The sequence below is a fragment of the Tursiops truncatus genome, chromosome 12 (genome assembly GCF_011762595.2).
Source record: "Tursiops truncatus isolate mTurTru1 chromosome 12, mTurTru1.mat.Y, whole genome shotgun sequence".
Lineage (NCBI taxonomy): Eukaryota > Metazoa > Chordata > Mammalia > Artiodactyla > Delphinidae > Tursiops > Tursiops truncatus.
In genome coordinates this window covers 78,124,444-78,140,944 of record NC_047045.1, presented here as the reverse complement: position 1 = coordinate 78,140,944, position 16,501 = coordinate 78,124,444, and the positions used below count along the sequence as shown (strand labels likewise).

At 39.4% G+C, this 16,501-nt stretch overlaps 1 long non-coding RNA gene across 1 annotated transcript in view; it reads right to left on the bottom strand.

The window, feature by feature from the left end:
• Window positions 1-643: 643 nt before the first annotated feature.
• Window positions 644-16,501, bottom strand: part of LOC109552827 (uncharacterized) — a 166,004-nt gene continuing 150,146 nt past the window's right edge. The window contains exons 10-11 of the long non-coding RNA XR_012324933.1: window positions 13,085-13,218; window positions 644-4,359 (exon numbers count right to left, since the gene is read on the bottom strand). This is a non-coding gene — a long non-coding RNA (uncharacterized lncRNA). The remainder of the gene's footprint in view (window positions 4,360-13,084; window positions 13,219-16,501) is intronic.

Sequence of the window (16,501 nt, the reverse complement as noted above, 5' to 3'; positions counted from 1 at the left end):
TCCCAAACTGTTAGGTCATGGTACATGGTCAGCCCTCAATAAATCTTTCTTGTATGAATGAATAAATTGTATTAAAGCTCTAATTTCTGTGATTGGTCTTGCTAACTCAGACACAGATCTTGTAAGATAAGTGGGGTGGTACCAACCAGGGCATGGCGGTTATGAAGTCTGAATTTGCCCCAGGCTTGAAAGTTTCACCGGTCAGTATTTTCTAACATCATTGATCTTGGTACACCACAGGTCCAGAACTAGCCACAACTAATGGTTCTGTGCCTGGTTCAAAGAATGTGAATCTTCCTACTAAAGCAGGACTCCCAGCACCCCCATGGCCACATCGTTTCCCCTCATGCTATAGATTCAGGTCACTCCAGGATCCAGGATCCAGGATTCATCCATCCTTTTTCATTACGCGGCTGTTTGAGCTCTCACAGTTCCCGAGGGCTGCTCTGTTCTTAAGATCTCACAGCAGAGGATAACCAAGAGATTAGAAAATCCAGCTTAATTGAAATTGTGAACCTTGTCAGATTCAAATAAGAGGGCTTAAGCAGAAATGCTAGCCTCTTTCCACCCAGCCAAAGAAACCAAGGTTAAATAATTAAGCTAAAAGTTTTTTAAAATAAAACCACAATAGAGAAGAAGGGGAAGAAAATATTTACTGAAATATTGTTCAGCAGAGAAGCAAGGAGAACAGGCATCTCATTTGCACGAGCATCAAAAGTGCAGTTGGCATAAAATCATACAGTTAAATTACAGAATACCAACGCTTTAAATCCTGCATACATACATACAAACAAGATGTTTGAAAAATAAATGTAACCTTGTTCAAATCATCAGCGCTTCCCTCCAGAATAAATTTTACAATTTAGTCCTTAAAACCTTGGCAGAGTTTCTATAAAAGTATAAGCAATTTTAGTCTCAATTGTCAGATGCTAAATATATAAACTATGTTTAAAATGTCTATATTTTAAACAGTATAGTGTTTCTTATTCTCACAAATCAAATAAATGTGAAATTATAGCTCAAAACAGGCTATTTGGAGCCCGTTGGTCATGCTTGTGTTGTTTGGCCACATTTAACATCTCTGATATAACCATTTTCTAAAGCTAAGTTTTAAAAAAAGTATCCAGAAAACTTGAAATTATCTGCAACAATCTGGCCAAATGAGCACACAAACGTGTTTTGTTCAATTTTTCTAGGTTGTTTTATTTTTTATTCCCACAAATGTTTCCTCTTGCTTCACCCCAGCACATGATTTTTGCCACCTTCCATTGCTCTAAACTATGGGTAATGATCTACCTAAGATATCAGGAGAAGTAACCTGAGAACTGTATGATAAATTACAGGTAAAGATAAAGTTCAAACTGATTACATCTCCTCTTCTTAACAATAATTAATTGAAATCATTTAAACAGACACTGACATAAGAAAAGAAATGAATTTTGGAATATGTGTTAAAAACATAGATTATTGACTTGGGAGACCATAATGGGCCTTTCATTATCTTCAGGGACTATTGTATGAAAACACTTTTGAAGAGTTTTTTAAAATGAATATTATTGACCTGATAGACCACAATACTTCCAAAGAGGGCATTAGTATCCACCTTCAAGCTAGTATTTATATTATTTAAAACCATTATTGGCATTAGTGCAAAAATCTCTTTCAACTTGAGTGCAGAGGCTGCATGAGAAAGTAGCCCAGTTATATCCATTTAGAAAAAAAGTTAAACTTACTCTCCTTTACCTCCTCAAGCCAATACAACTATAGACTCTAATAGATTTATTTCTCATTAAATTGGATTGAATGCTTTGGTTCCTTTGACTTAAATTATCTTTTAAGGGAATCAAATGCCAAAAATAATGTAAAGTAGGCTTTTTTTGATAAGAAAATTAAATTTATCCTCACATTAACTTGTTGAGTGGTTAGATTCGGTCTTTGTGGTAGCAGATTACATCTGCCATCAATTACTTAGAACTCAAGGAGATCTAAGTCACTTTAGTGCTAGCCGTGACCATTGCTATGTGGATAAAACCATCCTTGCTTCATGTTTTGTCTGTGATAAGTCAACTCCCCTTAAGCAGCAGAGCAACTCAGAGAAACACTGCTGGGCGCTTACTGTGTAGTGAGTAAATGGGGTCTGTGTGTGCTCATGGTACCTGACAAGTCTGGAATCCTGGTGGCTTGAAAAATAGAGTGCTGAAGGGGACACAGTATCCACTGTCATTCAAAAGTATTCTGATCTAAAGATCTAGCATGTGCTTACTGGCCTATAAACTCCCTAGATTTAGGGTTTGTGTCTTCATTAACATGGATTCTTTGACTGCAAGCATCAGAAATTAATTCTGCCTAAATTAAGGGGAGAAAGGACGTCATTGGAAAAATAAGGTACTTGCAGAAAGGACAAAAGAGAAGGCAGAAAGAGCAGGTTTGATAATAGGAAGGAAACAAGAAGCACTGAAAGGTTTCAGAGACAGGAAATATGCAAAGACTGCCCCTCTTTCCTCCCTGCCACCAACACTAGAATGAAGGGACCTATTCTAATCAAATTTCTGTTAATATGTTATGCTCCTCAAAGTTTATCATTCCAGGAGAGAGTGTGTAAGCCGCTAAGTTTAGGTCACATGTCAGCATATTGGACCCTCCAGGATAGTGAAAGGAAAGACATGGAGAGAGGCTCCTCCATGGAGTCCTTGGGCTTCTGTGGTGGAACAGGTATGCTTTGATTTACCACCCAACCAAGGTTTCAAACAGTGGAGGGAAGTTAATGTCCCCCACAAAATTCGGGGGGCTCTTAAAAGGGGGAATGGTTGTTGGGTGGCCCGAAACGTCCACACATAGTAGACACCCAATAACTATTTCCTGAAGAAAGGAAAGAATAAATGAGCAGGTGAGAGAATGAATGAATGGTTATGAAGAAGACATAGAATTATTTCCTTCTATTTCTTTCCAACGTAAGTCAGATAATGGCAATCATATTATTTCAGTTATGTCTTGCCGTTGGTGCAGAGGCATTCCAATATTTTTCAGTAAAGCAAATTTATGCCAAGCAAACTCTATCTTCTAATTTACTTTCATTATAAAATCAGGGAAAATGGACAGCTGATGATACTGATTCCTGGATATGTTAAAAATGAAACTGATTTATAATTATAATATATTTAGAAGAAAGACTACAGCTTTGTTTAAAATGTTAATAATATCACTCACAATGTTAGGAATTATGTTTTTCCATCACATTCAAATAAAGTGAGCTAATATTCTTCATCTCTTTTTAAAATAATGATGGTAAAATGAGAACTGGCATTTATTGGTAATGCTATTATTAAAATTATACTTATGGAGAATCACATGTTTTAAAATCTTTACATTTCCTTGTTGCTGAAATGTCTTAAGTCGTTTTCTTATCCTGGTTGTCAGCCCTGAGTGTAAGAGTTATAGAAGGAAAAATGGTGCCTCTGTCGTATAAGGAGCTAGCAGTTCTTCTCAAATCACTGTCCAACAAGTGAGGTGTAATTTCAATATTTAGAATGTACAGTATGAGAAAGAAAATTGCATCTTAATATGTGAGGTACTTATGTACCAATTCATTTAATAGAATTTCTACTGTGTGCTAAAAACTTGTTCAGGAAAACAGATGTAAGTTAAGATGCAAAAGAAAGAGAGAGAGAGAGAGAGAGAAAATGATAGGAAAACTGACAATACCCAATGGGAAAGGAATGAACTGAACATAGAGAGAATATCAGAATTTTACTGACTACCCACCACATCTCCATAGGGGACACCGCATAGACGGGTACGGTTCCCTATACTTTAAGAACTTACCCTTCTGAGATTTTTTTTTTTTGCTCTTTCAGTGTGATGAAATTCTACTTTTGCTGTAAAATTTCATTGTGCCCCAAATAAAGAGATTGGATACCACTGTCCACACAGTTGCTCAAATCCTAGATTTCACTCTGTCCCCACTACTAAGCACTCTGTTACCAATTTGGCTTAGTTTTGTATTTCTTAAAACTTTCATTTTCCCACCATTCTTTCCTAGTTCATGCTCCTGGCATCTCTCCCTGCCCTGCTGCATTATTTCCTTGTTTTCAATTTTGTTCTCTCAAGTTTATTCTCAAATACAATTTTTCTTATGTCATTTTTCTGTTTTAAATACCTCAGCGGGGTTCCAGTGCCCCTAGTGTCAGGTCCAAGGTGCCTAGATGCCCTCTTCTCTACTGTCCTCACCTCCAAAGCCTACTTTCTACTCAGGACCCACTGAAGTCCTTTCCAGAGCTCCCAACACTCATTCTTGACACTGGTTCCTGTGAGTGCTTTCCTTGTTGATTTTTATGGGATGGGAATGGGTTCCAATAGATTCTGTGACAAGACAAGAGAAAGCAATTAGTCAAACTCTTTGGATTCAAGGAATTTGAGCACAAGATGAGTTCAGTTGACTACTTTCAGTTCCATCACTCATTTGGCACTATACTGTTGGAATTGATTTGAGGATCGCAAAGTCCCCACTTCTGGGTGCTCGATGAGGTGCTACTGACGCCCTTAAAACCCAGAACCTAAATTAACATGATTTATTATTGGGGTCAACATGCCACCTACCTGTGACTTTTCTTTATATAGCAAGTCGAATTAGCAGTTGAGCAAGAGTCTTAGATGTTGTAGGGGATAAAGGAGTGGACAAGGTAAGATTCGTTATATTAAAGAGTTGAAACCTCATTTATGGTACTACCTTAGAAGCATAGACGTCTAGATCACCTCATTCTGTAAATCTTTTACTTCTATCTGCAAACAAACAGGTATGTAGGAAATAAAAGAAGTAAAATACCTAGATTCCACCAAGCAAAAGCTGTTAATATGTTGGCAGTATAAGAAGTATATTTCTATATTTGTGCTCAGTGGTCATCTGTTTACTCCACACCTATATGTAGAGGTTATTATGATGGTGAACTTTAAGAAAACAATAATTTACAATATGAGCATTTGCTTCTTTGGTGGAGGACCTTGTTTCTGTTTACTTCTAAACCCACAAGCTTTTCAGAAACAGGGAGAACGTAAGTTCTGAGAAATTTTGATGAACTTTCTGAGCTGTATGCAAAAACAAAACAAAACGAAAACCTGACAGATTTATTTGGGTTTAAAAAGGTAATAATAACTCTTTCTAAACTGTTAAAAGTCCTGATTGCTAGAACTCTCGTGCTGAGTAAGTGCATGCATTTTCACAGATTTTCAGGTTTCTCTCCATAAAACTCCTTGAGAATTGAAAAATAGAACTTCTTAGTTGTAGTTCAGAATTAATTGTTCACACTAGCTTTGGAATAATTTGTGTGAATTTCTTCTAATTTGGGGCCAGTGTAGTTATTGTTCATTTCCTAAAAATATCTCACCATCACAGAAAACACAAAACAGGTTCAATCAGAAAATTGAAGTTTTAGAATAATCAGACTCTTCATTGATTCATCTCACCAGAATTGAGAAAAACAGTTCAGTGTTTCCTGTCAGTGCAGCAAAGTGTGGATTTTGATTGGACGTAGGGGAAACAGTTCTGTTTCAAGATCTCATTACGAGCCACCTGCTGACTTAATAATTATGGCATTATTAAAATGCTATTCCCCAAATTTGGTATTGCTTAGACATTGTGGACAGAAAGAAAGCTGATTGAAATTATTTAATTTGAAACTAAGGTGGCAATTTGTAGAAAAGGTGTCCGGAATGTATTTGACAAACGCAATAGGAAAATACCGAAGGTGCATTTTATTTGGAAAAGAAATGAGTCTAGGTTATCCAGTCCATGAGCCCAGGTGTTGGCATCACCCGCCAAATGGTCCTTTACTTTCCCTGCTCTATCCTTCCTTTGGACCGGAGATTTACCTTAATTTTTATTTTTGAGCTAAACCTACTAATGAATTTCTAGAAATGATTTTTCTTAGAAGAACTAAATTGGCAGTGTCCCAAGATAATCATTTCAATAACAAAGATGTGAAGTCGTGGAATGGAAATTAATTAGGAATGAAGTATGAGAATTGTGGGAGAACTTGTCCCAAATGAACAATTGCACTAAAACTTCAATGAAACCAACATTTCTTCTGTATTAAAGTGGCAGACCAGATAAATAACCCAGAAGCAATAATCCATGGATTACCATATCAAATAATACAATATTTATTAAGTGCATGGCACTGTTTTAAATGTCATGACTATACAGAGATTACTTTTTCCATCTATCTTGAAGTCTTACTGCCTTTCCAGGTGATGTCTGCAGGCACGCGGATGACTCAACACCATAGCCTGGAATTTCTCTGACCTCCCTGACTCAACTAAGTTGATCTCCTCTGCCAGCCAGACACACAGCCCTCTCATTTATACTGTTTTCTCACTTTGGTTCCTTTGCCTCTGCCCATCAACATGATGAAGTACTCCCAGAAAGATGAAAACAAACCAAGAAACCCATCGCATCTGGCCCCCTGTCAACCTCCATGAGCTTTTCTCCTCTTCTACTTCCCCATCACTTTATTCTTCAACTACAGTTTGGCTTCCATCCTCAACCCCACCCTGGACCACTGTGACAGATTCCATTGTTGTCCTCTAATTGACAACTCTAATGCACCTTTCTTAATCCTTAAGTTATAGGACCTCAATGAGGCATCTTAGCTCAGCCTTTTGCTTCTGAGACATCCCTCTGACTCACTCTTGGGTCATCCCATCTGACTCATCCCATCCACTCATTCTTGGACTACTTTAAGAATTCCTCTTCCGATTTTCTCATTTCAGAATTTTGTCTTTCATTCCTCGCTCTTCACCTGTCTCACATGCCTTAAATTATGGCTTCAATTTTTACCTTTATAAACAGATGAGTGCTTAATCTCTCCCCAGCCACAATGCCACATCCTCAAATTATTTGGATAATAGCTTTCTCCACTACTGTATTGTAAACTTCACAAGAATAAGCATGGTGTTAGTCTTAACCTCTCCTCTATATCCAGAGAGTGTGGCACAAAGTAGATGCTCAATAAATATTTTTATGTGAATGACAAGTGAATTAAAACTGATGCATGCTCTATATTTCTACTGCAAATGTCTTAATGTATCTTCTCTCATTTGGATCATTGCAAGAGTTTCTCTTTTTCCTTGATCTTCCACCCTTCACAGAGCCAACCAAGTGATCAGTCTGAAGTTTTAATTCACCAGGTAACCCCTTCAAGGTTCCTGGTTATTTGCAGGATTAAATCCTCTGTAACCATATGGTCCTCCAGAGCCTGGCCTCTGTCCCTGTTTTTGGTCTTGTTTCCTGTCCCTGCCATCCTCAGACTTGAGGTTCTGGTGGTTGCAGGTCTGCACTCCTTTGGATGTTAGGAAGTAAAGTGCATCCTATAGGTCCCTTCCTCCCCACATCCTTCCACTTGCCCAGGCCGTTTCCTCTGAGCGCCCCTCCCCTTCCTCGTCCTCTGGATAAAACCGCTGAAGTCTTCAAGACTCAACTGAGATGCTGTCATCTGCTCCAGGGACTCCATCCAGTTTGGGAAAAGTGACTCTACTTTGTACTCCCACAGAAATCTACACACAATCCTCTCATCGTAGCTAATATTTATTGAAGGTTTACTATGTGTTAGACACTGTTCTAAGTGCTTTACATATGTTAACTCATTCAAGGAAATAGTATTCTCATTTTAGAGAAGAGGAAACTGAGGTGTAAAAAATTTAAGTAACTTACCTAAGGCCACATAGGCAGCTTGACCCCAGAGCCCACCCTGTTAATGGCCAGGCTACACAAAACACATGCATACGTGCACCCTGAGTCTCTATGATTATGTGATTCTCTTGCTCACTATCTCCCTCCATATTACGAGAAACTCCTTTAGGGCAGAGACTACGTCTAATATCTTTGTATCTGTAGCACCTATGGAACAGTGCTGGGTCATAGTAGGTGCTTGATAAACATTTCTTGAATTAAATGGAAAACAAAGTCCCTAGACTCAAACCAAGAGTGAGATATACATATGAAAGATGAAATAGTTATTATGTGTTTAATTCTCAGTATGTATTTTCCTTTTCTCCTTTATGACAGTCTCATGCATATGCTAACAAAATATGGTCCAAACTTCATCCCAGGGAGACAGATGCCAAAGTGACTAGCTTTCGGCATTCCTGGAAGCTGCTCTTTGCTTTGATCATCTACAGTCATTTTGCAGGTAACTGATGTTGAGTGGGGATGTGTGGAGGCAGAGGTGGTCTTAGCCATTTCAATCAATGTCAGAAGTGAAATTCAGGGCAACTAACAGATATATATCCCTTGTCTTCTGCTGGTGATCTCTAAATTGATCTCTAAATGCTTTGACTTGGGGTGAAAAGAGCTGTATATCATACAAGCAGCCTTGCAAATATCTTTTCACCCAAAGTAAGTAACAATTTTCAATGGGCAAGTAGGAAAGAAAACATCTTTATTTTATGATCTTTGGCCAGTGGAGTAGAAAGCAAGCTGGGGAAAGAGTTTTATTTATGTTATGATCATTCACTTATCTGGATTCCTTCTTTATCTTGTATATATTTCTATGATTTCATGCATCATCAGTTCACTTATCTACTCCCCTTCCACATTTTATTAAGCATCATGGGAACAGGAATGATGCCCAAGGAAACCCCTGGCATAGAGTAGGTACTTAATGCACACCTGAAAGGAAACTGATGGATCTGGATACAACCTTAAATAAGTGTCAGTTACTCAGGATCAGCCTGAAGAGCAGGCCTAGGGGTTCGGTGTTACTTTAGATTAATAAAGGGTTTTCTCAGCCCCTGAGATTATGTTAGTGGAAACATTGAATTGGGACAGGCTTTTTTTTACCATTTTTTTAAATTGAAGTATAGTTAATTTACAATGTTGTGTTACTTTCAGGTGTACAGCAAAGTAATTCTGTTTATATATATATATATATATACTTCTATTCTTTTTCAGATTCTTTTCCATTATAGGTTATTACATGATAGTGAATATAATTCCCTGTGGTATATGGTAGGTCCTTGTGGTTTATCAATTTTATATATATTAATGTATATCCGTTAAACCTAAACTCCTAATTTATCTCTTCCCCCACACCCACCCCATTCCCTCTGGTAGCCATAAGTTTGTTTTCTATGTCTGTGAGTCTATTTCTGTTTTGTTAAGAAGTTCACGTACATCATTTTTTTTAGATTCCACATATAAGTGATATCTTATGCTATTTGTCTTTCTCTGTCTGACTTACTTCACTTAGTTATGATAATCTCTAGGTTCATCCATGTTGCTGCAAATGGCATTATTTGATTCTTTTTTATGGCTGAGTAATATTCCATTGTGTATATATAGAACTGGGAGTGTTGATAACAAGTCTGAAGCTTAGAGTAAAATTCACATGCCTGGATTCTGGAGTTCATGCTAAACTGAATCTGGAAGGAGATGAAGCAGCATGTAATAAGCAGCTATGCCACATGATGTTTAAGTCCAAGAGAGACTTTCTGACGATTGCATATAGGATGGATAAACAACAAGGTCCTGCTGTATGGCACAGGGAACTATATTCAATATCCTGGGATAAAACATAATGGAAAAGAATATGAAAAGAAATGTATATATGTATAACTGAGTCACTTTGCTGTACAGCAGAAATTAATACAACATTGTAAATCAACTATGTTTCGATAAAAAAATAAATAAAAATGGAAAAAAAAAAAAAGTAGCTACTCCAGGGAAGGCCTTGTGCCAAGCTTTAAGTATCAAAGAAGAGTAAGACCTTGTCTCCACCCCACATCAGCTCTGGATGTGGCAAGCGACGAACTGTATCCTTGGCACACAATTTAAGGGGCTACCAAAAGCTCTCTCCAATCAAGGTAAGTCAGAGTCGAATGCAGTCTTTTTAAAAAATCAAAATTAATGCAAAAATCCATGAGTAACAAAACATCAACCTTTTCTAATAAAGACAGAATCAGTAACAGGGTTGTACCAAGCTATATTGGAGCCTGAGGCAAAAAGACAAATTCAGTGATGCAAATCCTGCGTTTCTTTTAAATTGTCGATATTTTGCTCATCATAATTTTTTGCATTAGTTTTGATTTTTTAAAATACTGCACTAAAGTATTCTTTCTTTTGATTATGGAGGGGTATTTTGTTGTTTGTTTTTTTGCGGTACGCGGGCCTCTCACTGTCGTGGCGTCTCCCATTGCGGAGCACAGGTTCCGGACGCACAGACTCACGGACCCAGCCGCTCCGGGCATGCGGGATTTTCCCGGACCGGGGCACGAACCCGCGTCCCCTGCATCGGCAGGCGAACTCTCAACCACTGCGCCACCAGGGAAGACCTGGAGGGGTTTTTGATGCCCCTTAAATGTTGTACTGAAGGATATTGCCTCACCCCAGGCCTGGCTCATCTCATGAGACTCTCACAGTGAAGCTGGGAGCAGGATGGACACCTGAAAATAAATGGAATTTATTAAAATGAAATCTTCTGATGGGAGACATCCTGGGTATGCTACAGGTGCTCAGGGCTCCTGATCCATCAGGATTCGAGGAGAAAATGATAACTCGGGATTGGTAGCGAGTGAGGAAGGGTTAGCCCAGTGCATACATGGTACGATGGCACGGCGGATGGAAGGGAATGAGCAAACCGTGGCAATATAAGGCGGGATATCCTGGTATGTTTGGGGAAGCGCCAGCAGCGTGGTACTGTCCGAGGGGAGCCTGTGCAACAGGATGGCAGGGGTGGATGGGGCTGGAGGTAAGGTGAGGCCAGCTCCTGGATGCCTAGTTTGCTTCACTGAGGTACTCAGACCATCCTTCTTCCTGTTATCTCATGACGACCCTGCTCCCTCCCTGCCCTTTAGTGCCTTAGCATTCCACCTGCAGGACCACTGGGTGTTAACCCAACATGTTCTGTGGTCTGTATTCAGAGATAACCAATCCACCTGACAAATAGTCCCATGCTAAAAATCCTATGTTTAGGACAGCTCCATGCTCTTCCTTTCCACTAGGGAGGGTATTTTCCCTGTGGCTTTCTAAAAACCATGCTTTAATCCAGAAATCTGATTCTAGAAGCAGGAAATATGCTTAATGTGGCAAACCTGAGGACAGGTGGGGACTCAGTATATCCACCACAGGACATGGTGCAGAGAGCCATGCAAAGGCCCTGTAGCTGCATCCATTGTTCTAGGGACAGTGGGACACTTCAGAGTCAATTCTTGGGCTACCTGCTGAAGGAAGAGGGTACACTCAGCAGAGTCCAGGGTTGAGTGGAGAATAGGAAAGAAATATAAAGCTTAGGCCATTCTCTTCCTTTTGGGAGATGTCAGGCACACTAATTGGATATTACGATTTAAGTGATAGCATTACCGATACGGTTAATGAGGACTACCACATTTGAGGGATAGTGAGAAAAAAATTAGAATGATAATTTATTTTTTTTTAATTCATGGTGAATCACTAAAAGCCTTTCTCCAGGTGTTCCTAACCCCCCTTACTAACCTCATTTCTTAAAATACCCTACGGTTCACACTGCATCAGCTCCCAGGCTCCTGCCCTCTCCCCAGTTCCCACCTGGATCATCCATGACTTTGTTCATTCCCCTCCTTCTGCTCGCAAAGCACTCTCTGTTCTCCACCAGGGAGATTTTTCTCATCCTCCACGCCCACAGTCACTGGCCCTCTTCTGGGAAGGTCTCTGGTCACCTCCCCTCCAATGTGGCTAAACTAACCACTCTGGGCTCCAGAGTAGCATTTTAGTATGATTTTTCATCTCAGGAATGTAACTGTTACAGGCATTACACGCTATTACCCTTTGTTGTCTACGTGACTCCTCCTTTCCTTATGCTTTTCATGTACTAAATGCCTAGGATAGCACCAGGCTTAATTAAAATTGTTTGATGAAATTAATCTACAGACCTTAGCAAAGAAAATAAAAAAATTAATGAATGTGTTACACAATGAAAAAGATGAGAAGGGGTTACATTAGTTGGAACATTTTCATCCAGAGAAGAGAAAGTTAACTAATTTACTAATAACTGTTTTCAGAATGTCAAGTGGAAAAATCATGATTGGTTTGGAATCTCTCACAAAACCAGCAGACTCTTCATAGAGAATGCCACTCTTAGAAACCCAAGATAATTTTATAGAAAATATGCTAATATATATCCTAAAATTCATTTTCAACCATCCACCAAAAGCACGAGAAAGTTCACAGTAGACAAACAGCTTTTTAGGAATCTTATGGTATGAACACCAAAGGCAGGAAACAAAAAAAATAAAACAAACAAGAAAGAGTTAACAGAATGTAAAAACCACATTTTAGGTCCTATCTTTCCTCCGTTCTCCCAAACATTACAAGGCAAGGGCAAAATGTGAGTCTTTACTTGAAATTTTCAGTCATTTGTCACTGTTTTAAATATTAGCATTATTCGAAACACTGATGTATTTTGGGGGGCCATGAAAATGACTGTGTTAAGTGCAGAAAGACCATGCATATGATTAGCATAATAATGGGAAACAGACACAAAGCTTCGGCTTGTCTTAACCTCTCTGACCTTCAGCTCTTTAGCTGGAGTCAGAGATGGCGCTGGGTTTTTAGACTTAGTATGCAAAGGTGGGTAGAGATGGTGTCATTTCTTAAAATCATTGCCCTCAAGAGAGTAACAAGTTGTAAATTTCCAAAACGTTTGCGATTTCTGTCCACCGGTTCTGATGTGTTGCCATGCAGAAAGCCCAGCTCTAGTTAAGGATTTATCTCAGGCACCGAAGCCCCAGGCCGATGAAAGCCACGTGCACTATGAAGGTGAAACACACAGTCTCCAAAGCTAAAGAGCCATCCACATCAATTTGCAGCCCGCTAAGTGGCATCAGCGGCGGGAGAGCTATTTATACTCCCTTCTTGGCCGAGAATTATGGTGCCGTAACCAGGAGGAAAGCAAGGGGAATTGAATGGGCTGCTCAGAAACATAATGGTCATTTATGGCTAAAGTACCCCCATAACAGTAGGCCCCTAGCTCTCCTCTGCAGCAGACTTGAGGAATTTGCAATGAAACGCATGCACACACCAAACACAGCCCCCCTGGAGACCTTCTGTATGACATACCTGTTCATATTGAAGCATAGGATGGCATTTGCTTTGCTTATCCAATGGGACAAAACCAAGGGACCTTCCTGAATTTTGTCCTCACCCCACAGATGCTGATGGAGAGGTCTCGGCCCACCACTGACAACTAGACTCTAATGAGCAAAACAAGTGAATGAGGAGAGAATCAGAAGGAAAATAATCAGGCAACGTTTATCATGCAATGGGTGAAACTACTGTATTTTTTCACAATGTAAATTATAGTTTTGCATTATCAAGATAATAATTTGCTTTTGTGGCAAGAAATCACACCATGATGTGCTGCATCTGTATTATTTTTTAAATTAGGCTCTTTAATTACAGGGATAAATTATGTATGTAAGAATCCCACTTTGAAAATATTACACAACACGTCATCTTCCAGCCCGTTAAATGTTGAAGTCTGTTCCTCTCTTATTTAAATATTCCCTGGTAGTAAGTGTTTACTCTTTCCTAGTTGACCAGGGTGCCCTTCTGTGTACTCCCACAGACCCACAGCCCTTTCATCCAGGGACAACTCTATTCATTTATGGGAACAATAGCACCTCTGAGCACACCCCGGTTCTGATCCCAAATGCCACCATTCTAACAGTCAAGGAGCTTGGTAGCACCCATTTAGCTTTATTTTGTATACCCTGGGAGAAAGCTGCTTTTCTCTCCCAGTTACACCTGCGTGAAGGTTTACAGATGTCCCAGAGGTAAAAAAAAAATGAATTCAATATGAAGTCAAGGTTATCAATATAAATGACCCTTGTCATCTACTGCAACATTTGGGAGCCCCGTCATATCTGCTTCAAATCCTAGCCGGGTAAATAACCTCCCCTGCGCCTCAGTTTCTTCATCTACATAAAAGGACAATCGTAATTCATGTAAAGAATGGGGATTAAATAAAACCAAGTCTGTGAAGGACCAGTGAAGGTCCTGGTACATAACTAGTGCTCATTACATGAGAGTATATATTTGTATCATATTCATATTCTCTTTTCAAAGCAATGATTTGAGACTGTTCAATCAGAACCTTCTCTTTGGATTTCTTTGATTTCTAAATGACCCATATCATCACTTGATGCTGTTTATCAACAAAGAATGAGATTAATATGGCCCCCTCTTTTGAGCCAAGCAAAAGAAGGAGGCAACTTGAAAAAAAACTGTAAGCTTAGTGCCCAGTGAGGCAAGCTGAGCCATTCTGTCCTTCATTTATTATTTTCTGGCAAAGGATATGCCAATTCCATCTACATCCACCTACTCACTGCTTATTTGTCTCTACAGCTGGGGTATCAATGTCCTGCAGTCAGCAAGGAATGGAACAAAGAAAGGATATCCCCTGGAAGATGACTCAAGTGGAGAGTGTAAGCCTGAAAAGAAAGACTGCGGATCTTCCAACACACTCTTGCCTGATTTCTCACAAGAAATTGTGGATTATGGTTGACCCTACCCTTGAAATGTCTTTGTGAACTTTTCAAAATGCATGGTCCAGTTTGAAGAATATTGAAGAACTGGATAAATTGAGATAGTAAAATGTAACTTCTACCCTTGCCAAATATTCTTCCAGTTAACCAAGGAATCTCATTTCTTTCTCAGTCATGTCTTTTCTAGTAAACATAATCTCCCCCAAATTAGTAAAGCTAAGAAGAATTGCATTGCTGGAAGTAGGGAGGAAAAAGAGAAGTTAGTCTTGAAAAAACATAAGCCAAGGAAAGCACACATGTGCAGAAATAGTTTCTTCAGGTCTGAGTATGTGTGTATGAGAGAGGAACTAGGTCCCAAGAACTGGAATTCAAACAACTAAAAATATAACTACACAAAGAAGTGAATAGGAGGTAAAAGGTAGAATGCCCCCAAATTCTCATACTTGGCTTTGAAACAAGAAGAACAAAATCTGAAATAGTGATTTTGACTGAAGAATGAGAAGAGAGTGAGTATCTTTGTTTTGCTGCTCATGGTGGAAGTTCATTACTATGGAGGTAGATAGGACTGTATCATCCTTAACAAGCAGATTGATTCTGATACAAGAACCAGAGATAAAATGCAGCTCAGGTCCCTAGAGAAAAGGCTCAAAGTGTGGGGTCAGGCTTCATCACAGAATGACAAAAAGGTGAGGAAAATATGCTGAGTGAAGTGAGAAAACAGAGCTGATCAACTTATGCCTGAGGAGACTCCCCAATTCCAGAAGAGCCATCATGCTAAGAAGTTTGTAATTAAGCTCATTTACTGTTAAAGACTCAAGGAGAAGGCATCAAACAAAATCCGTGTCGGTGCAAATGACCAGATAAAGACTCGAGTCAATAATCAGGGTGCAGTCCTGCAAACTTCTGTGGTTTGATATATTTCTATCTTTCTCCATCACACCTTTTCCAAAGGTCTACAGCTCATGGGTCAAATCCAACCTGCCACGGTTTTGCACTCCTTGAGAGTGAAGAAGAGTTTTTATATTTTTAAATGGTTGGAAAAAAATCAAAACAAGAATAATATTTTGTGACTCGTGAAAATTATATGAAATTCAAATTTCGGTGTCCATAAATCTAGTTTTATTGGAACACAGCCAGATCCATTTACTATTGTCTATGACTGAGTTTGCATGACAGCAGCAGAATGAAGTAGTTGTGACAGACACCATATGGCCCACAATGTCTAAAATATTTACTATCTGGTCCTTTCCAGAACATTTGGCAAATCCTTACCTAGAAAAAAAACACAGGCTGTAGAATCAGGAGCATCAGATTACATCTCCAACTCCCTCACCTACTATGCTCTTGTCTGATCTTAAACAAATTAGCCTCTCTGAGTCTCGGTTTCCTATTCTGTAAACTGAACGTGATATGTACTGCTTCATAAGTTTGCTGTTTATTGAACCTGAGGCATGCAGCTGTGGCTCTGGTCCACAGTAGGTTCTCGAGAAAGGCATTAAGCATTTCCTCCTATTGCCCTCTCCTCCTCCAGGTGAATTCCTTCTTCCTATTCTCAAAATTAGGCATTCCTTAAACTTCTGTCATAACACTCTGCCTAAGATTGTTCCCTCAGGTTTTTTCTCATTTTTCTCACTTGTAACTCTTCATTGAGGCAGACAACTCCCATATCGATATTCTAGTTCCACTTCTGTAAGTTCTGAGCAGAATTTTCCCACTGCCTTCAGGATATCTCCACTTAGGTGTCTGCTATAGACTGAAGGTTTACACCCCTGCCCCAAAATTCATATGTTAAATCCTAACCCACAATGTGGTGATACTTCAAGGTGGGACCTTTGGGAGGTGATTAGGTCATGAGGATGAAGCTCTAACAAACAGGATTAATGCCCTTATAAAAGAGACCCCAGAGAGCTCCCTTGCCCTTTCCATCATGTGAGGACAGGGCAAGAAGAACAGGAAGTGGGCTCTCACCGGACACCAAGTCAGCTGGCAC